This window comes from Heterocephalus glaber, unplaced genomic scaffold (assembly GCF_053883595.1).
Source record: "Heterocephalus glaber isolate CG9 unplaced genomic scaffold, H.glaber_assembly_v1.0 deba00001594, whole genome shotgun sequence".
Classification (NCBI taxonomy): Eukaryota; Metazoa; Chordata; class Mammalia; order Rodentia; family Bathyergidae; genus Heterocephalus; species Heterocephalus glaber.
This window is the reverse complement of record NW_028258369.1, coordinates 8,085,358-8,092,252: the sequence shown is the minus strand read 5'-3', so window position 1 is coordinate 8,092,252 and position 6,895 is coordinate 8,085,358.

Below are 6,895 nucleotides of genomic sequence, written 5' to 3'. Positions count from 1 at the left end.
TTTCTCCATCCATTTTGAAAGATAGTTTTGCAGGGTACATCAATCTGGGTTGGAGGCTGTTTTCTTTTAGGGCTTGGAATATGTCACTCCAAGCTCTTCTTGCCTTGATGGTTTGTGTTGAGAAGTCTGCTGTGATTCTGATGGGCTTTCCATTGTATGTGATTTGTTTCTTTTCTCTGACTGCTTGGAGAACTTTGTTCTTCTGTTGAGTTTCTGGAATCTTAACAGTTATATGCCTATGTGTAGATTTGTTTTGATCCAGGCTATTTGGAGTCCTATATACCTCACTTATCTGTATGTCAAGCTCTTTTCCCCTGCTCGGGAAGTTTGTTTTCTGCCATTATTTCTGTGAAGAGATGTTTTATGTCATCTGCATTCTCTCCTGTTTCTTCATTGACTCCAATCATTCTTATGTTATTCTTCTTTGCATCATCTAGCTGCTGCTGGATTGATTTCTCATGTTCCCTTATAATTTTGAAGCAATTTTTCTTTTCCTGGTCACTAATTGCAATCTTATCTTCTATATCTGAAATCCTGTCCTCACATTGGGTCATTCTGCTGTGTAGACTTTCAGTGGAGTTTTTCATCTCCTGGAAATCTATTTGGATCTGTTTTATGGATTCCATTTGTTTCCTATGTTGGGATTCCATCATGTTCCTGAGCTCCTTTCTAGACTTATTAATCATTTCTCGCACTAGGGGCACAATGTCTCCTGTTATCTGAGAAATTATTTCTGATTTCATTTTTTCCAGATCCCCTTTTATTGCCAGTTCAGTGGGTCCAGGTTGTTGAGTATCAGAGTGTTCCATCTCATTTCCCTTTGGGGTTGCTGTAGGTGATGTGGAAGTCTGGTTTTGAGACTTATTTATGTCTTTTCTCATTTTTACTGGGGTGGGGGTTGTTGGCGCCCACACGGATTACCTCCTCTGTACGGGGAGAGGTGGGACAGGTGCGGGAGCAGAGGTAGGGATGGTGACCCAAAAGCCCTTTCCTGTGGGCTGGGAGCAGCCGGGAGGGATGGTGGCTGGGAAGCCCGTTCTGCGGTGGGAGGGATGGTGGCCCGGAAGCCCCTTCCTCTGGGCCTGGAGTGGCAGGACAGAAGTTGGCCCAAAAGCTCTATCCTCTGGGCTGGGAGTAGTGGGAGGGGTGGTAGTGAGGAAGCTCCTTCCTCTGGACCAGGAGCAGTGGGACGGCGGCTCAGAAGCCCCTACCTCTGGGCCGGGAGCAGCAAGGCTCAGTACCGTGGTCTGGTCATCTGGTGTCCTCTGCATCTTTGTAGTGTGGAACCAGGTGGCTGTACAGAGGAGCAGGGGTGGGGGTCCAGTGGATTGTTGTCAGGGTGCGGGCTGATTCTGTGTGTTCCGCGGGACTCGGGACCTCCATAGGGCATATGCAGACCTGCCTGTCTGCAGTGGGCTGATTCGACATCTTCTGCGTGACTTGGGACCTCTGTAGGGTGTGCCAATTGTCATTAGTTTTAAAGGAAAGTAAATACAGTTTCTAGCCTCCCTATTGCTGTTAAGTTGTTCTGTTCTCATCTTTGTTCTTTCATTCTATCTTTTTTTCTTGTCTTCAACAGTTTCTTAGAGTTTGTGTGATCTTCCTGTGTTCTCTGGCCTCACTGCTAAGCTTCCCCTGTCCTTCTACTCATCTATCCATCCCTCTCCAACTCCTTCTAACTCCCCATCCCGAAGGGTAAAGTTGCTATACTGAAGAGTTTATTCACTATAAACATATGTTGAATTGGTCCTGGATTTTGATTTAAATCACACAGTTAAAGGTGATAGATTAATAACTACAACAAATTGTCATTTTATAAGATGTACTTGATGCTATGGTGTTGCTGATTGTATCTCTTAGGCTAAGGTGTTATGATTGATCCAATCAGTTGTCCTTCCTGGTATATTGAAAACAAGATTTTGTAAGAGTCATTATAGACTCAAAATCTAAAGACCAGCTATATCTGGAAGACACCTCTGAGAAACAATCATTCCATAAGGGTTCTTAATACAAGCAACAAAGATACTTACAATAAGCAATTTTGAAGTATCTACCCAGGAAATAAACCAAGGACTGTACCAAAAACAAAAATGAGAAGACATTTAAGCAAGGCACAAACTCAGACTTCCACCAAACCAAAAGCAAATTCTGGGGGAAATGAGGTGGAAAAGTCTGATAATCAACCATGTGGACACCCTGAACTGACAGCACAGGGAGTAACAAAACAGATGAATGAGGCTCTAGAAAAATTCAAAACAGAAATAATTTCCCAGATAACAATAAAGATGGTGAACAGAGTGAAAGACATGATTAGAGGCTCTAGAACAGAAACAGATTAAAAAAATATATGAGCTCAGAACCATGCTGGAAGCCATGAATGCCCAGCATAAGAAAGAAATGGAATCCATGAAACAGATTCAAACAGATGTCCAGGAGATTGGAAACTCCATTGAAATTATTCACAGCAGATTAAGGGACTGTGAATATAGAATATCAGATATAGAAGAGAGGATTGTGGTTAATGACCATGAAAACAGAGATTTCTTAAAAATAGTAAGGGACCATGAGAAATTAATCCAGCAGCTGCAAGATGATGCAAAGAAGAATAACATAAGACTGACAGGAGTCCAGGAAAAAATAGGAGAAAGTACAATTGACATAAAAAAACCGTTCACAGAAGTAATAGTAGAAACCTTCCCAGACAGAGGTAGAGAATTGGACATACAGATAACTGAGGCATATAGAACTCCAACTAGCCACGATCAAATAAATCTACACCTAGACATATAATAGTCAAGATCCCAGAAACGCAACAGAAGAACAGAATCCTACAAGCAGTTAGAGAAAAGAAAAAATCACCTGCAAAGGAAAGCCCATCAGAATCACAACAGACTTCTCAACACAAACCCTCAAGTCAAGGAGAGCCTGGCATGAAGTATTTCAAACCCCAAAAGAAAATAACTTTCAACCTAGACTGTTGTATCCTGCAAAATGCTGGCAGGGTATGGGGAGAAAGGAGCCCTTCTCTGTTGTTGGTGGGAGTGCAGACTGGTGCAACCACTGTGGAAATCAGTATGGAGATACCTCAAAGAATTAGGACTGAAGGTCCCATTTGACCCAGCTATTCCCCTGCTGGGTATCTTCCCAAAAGAATTAAAAGAATCATATCACAGCGATAAATGTGCACCCATGTTTATAGCGGCACAGTTCCTAATAGCTAAAGCTTTTAAGCAGCCCAAGTCCCCATCCACTGGAAACTGGATAAAGGATATGTGTTTTTATTTTTTATAAAATGGAGTACTACTCAGCCATAAAGAACGAGAAACTAGAGACATTTGTAGCTAAATGGATGCATATTGAGGCAATACTCTTAAGTGAAATAAACAGGACACACATGTGTAAATACCAAAGTTTCTCTAGTGTGAGAAACTGAAAGTGTAAATAAGGATTAAAACAATTAAAATCAATAATTGATAATTTGAAATAGGAAGAAAAGTTCCAAAGGGGTAGGGGAAATGGGAGGGGAAAGGCAAAGGAAAGAAGGGAAAGGAAAAATTATAAGAAAAGTAAAAAATGGAAACAAAGTCTTTGTAAAAAGGGAAGGGTGGACGGAGTCAAAGGAGCACAGGGAATGGGGAAAAAATAAGAACCAAGATACATCATGTACAGGTACCAGTATTCAATGATAAATGTAAATGTATTGTATACCTAAAATGTATCAATTAAAGAATTTAAGAGAAAAAAAAACTTTCACTTTTCATGGTCATTTTGACTTTGGAGAAGGGCCAGAATTCTCATGGTACCAGATCTGGTGAATAAGGTGGATGAGAACACGCCATAATATTTTTATGAGCCCGCCTTTCTTTTGGATGGCTATTAGCAGCAACATTCACTGTACTTTTGATTAGACCTCATAGAGACACTCAGGAAAGAGAGCTTCTAGAACCACTTCAAAAGCTGGTAAAAATAATTGGGTAAGTGTGTTTGAAGTAATGGTGAGCATTTGGAGGATGATTAATGGCAATGTATCATGTATTGTAATATATAAAAAAATTTAAATATTTGACATATTTTTCAATCATACCTCATATTTCTTTTGGGGCATTGCTGATATAAACAATATTATGTTTTAAATATCAAATTCCACTTTTTTATTGCTGCTATATAGGAAAGTGATTAATGTTTATATCAACCTTATGTCACCCAATCTTGCTATGCAGTAATTGCTCCTTAGATTAGGGAGAAGTTTTTGGTGAAATCTTCTGGATTTTCTGCAGACCTTTTCATTTCTTCCTTGCCTATCTGTATAACTTTTTTCTTTCTTTTGTGGGGGGAGGGTGTCTTAATGTGCTAGCTAGGACTTCCAGGAAGATGTTGAAAGGGAATAGTGAGAAGGGCCATCCTGCCACTTTTCTGATCTTAGGTGAAAGAGCATCTAGTTTCTCACCATTAATATGATGTTAGCCATAGGGTTTTTGTAAATGTTCTTTATCAAATTGAGGCTGTTCCCTTTATTCTTAGTTTTCTGAGAGTTTTAATCATAAATGGGTATTGGATTTTTGTCAAAGTATTTTCCGTCTGTATTGATGCCAGCACAGGGCTTTTATTTTTTAGCCCGTTAATATGATGGATTGATACCATTAATTTTCAATTTTTTTTTTGGTACCAGGGATTGAACTCGGGACCTTCCACTTGCTAGGCAGGTGGCAGCATCACTGAGCTAAATTCCTGGCCCCTTAATTTTCAAATATTAAATCAGCTTTGCATGCTTTGAATTGATCTTACTTAGTCATGTGCATTACCTCTTGCAGAGTAAATATATATGTATCTGCATGTATGTGTATATGTGTATATACACAATTTAAAGGCACAATGATATGTTATTGAGCAAAGATGAATCTTTGTTTTTTTATTTTAACTTTCTTTTTCTTTGACTCTGGTTGATAAAGCTCCCAAATAAGTTTTTTGTGTGGAGTATTATGGATTGAAATCAGGGACTTCACACTGAGCTACATACCCAGCTTTTTATTTTAAAAATGTGAGGAAGGGTATTGCTAAATCAGTAAGTTGCCCAGACTGGGCTCAAACTTTTGATCCTCCTGCTTCAGTCTCCCAGAGTACTGGGATTATAGGAGTGGGCCACCATGCTTAGCTGGAATATTGTCACTTTATTACCTTGTTCTAGGGTTAGATCAGTTATTTAAACCTAAGATGTTTACCTTCCTTCCCTCCATGAGGTTATATGGATGAAAAAAAGCATGACACCAAAGGTAACACAAAAGGTATTTTTAGACTTCCCTTCAAATTTTCATTGTCCGTATCTCATCACTGACATAGAGGGGAGTGGATGTTTTTCAATTAAGTTTTATGCAAATAGAGAGTTAAGCACTCTGCAACTCACACTCACCCCAGTTTATTATGTCCTCAAAATACTTTTATGTAGAAGATCTGGACTCTGGAGCTACTACTGAAGAAAATGCTCCCATGGGCAGTGTGATATTTTTTCTTGTACAGTCCTTTTGTTTCTAGTTGGCTCTCATTTAGAGGGGCATGACTCACATAAGCTATAAGCTCAGGTGTGTTAGACTCAGATAATGAATTTATCTAGGTGATTACTTTTCAAAACATCCAACCCAATGTTCTCCTTCAGGCTACATAAGGTGTATTAATCAGCTGTTACCACAGTATTGCTGCATAATAAACAACCCCTAAATACAGTGGCTTATAGCAGCAACCATCTATTCTACTTGCAGGTCTGTAAGTTGATTGTAGTTCAATTGTTTAAGGCTGGGTGACTGTCCTTCAAGCTTCAGGTTGGCTGGATGTGGCTCCAGGCTGAGAGCTGGGTACATGTGTGCTTCACATATTTTATTAAGGGGCCCACCTGAAGGAACAGTGGCTGGTGGGACACGCTTTTCTCATAGATAAATTCTGAGATGAAAGAGCCAAGTCAAATTACACAAACACATTTTCAGACTTCTTGCATCACATCTTTTAATATGTCAGTGTTCAAAGCTAGTCACATGGTGGAGTCCAATATCCAGGGGGCAAGTAAACTACCCACAGTGGGAAGGGAAGGAGAATGAATATTTGAACAATAATTTGAATTTTCACAGAAGTTACATCAACTGTCCTCTGGATTTCAAAGGGAAGAAATAATTTCCTCTACCTTCCTTGTAAATTTTTTTATGTGAATTGAGAACTAGGTATATAATGGAACCATCTTCTATTCCATGTGATGTCCAGCAGACCCAACATTTATTCTCTAGAGTAGAGGTCTTGTTTCTTTGCACACTTACTCGTGTATTCTCATTAGGGTAGGTCCTTCTCAATCTATGGTTATAAATCTTTACCTGTTAATTAAGCTTTTCTTATTCCTAGCTTATCCATAATGTTTTCCTTCACTATCCCACTCATTACCACCCTTTTAACAAGAGAGAAAAGATAAACTAACTGGAGTTGTTTATCAAGAATTTGATAATGCTCAGCCACAGTATAATGTTGTGTTAGATACAAAAAAATGTCCCTGTAAGTTCCTACCCTTAGGAGCTCATAATTGAGTTTCTAAACTGGATGATATATTGAACTCTCGGGCACTGCTGACTCAATGTGATATTTCAAGAGCAAGAGAGATTTTTCAGGGTAGAGATAGTTAAGGCAAAGGTGGACCTTAATGAGTCAGAAGTTTGCACAGAAGGAAAAGAGGAGTAGGAATGTCACCACTGAAGGCAGGAGCAGCATAGTCACATTCAGACTCAGAGGCAGGAGTGGACCTGGAGTAGAGTAAGGCTGGTGGATAGTCATATCTATGCTATTGACACTTTTAGATTTCTTTTTTTTCCGTATATAAAAAATTAACCTCAACCCTTTATTTCTATACACGAAAATAACTTGA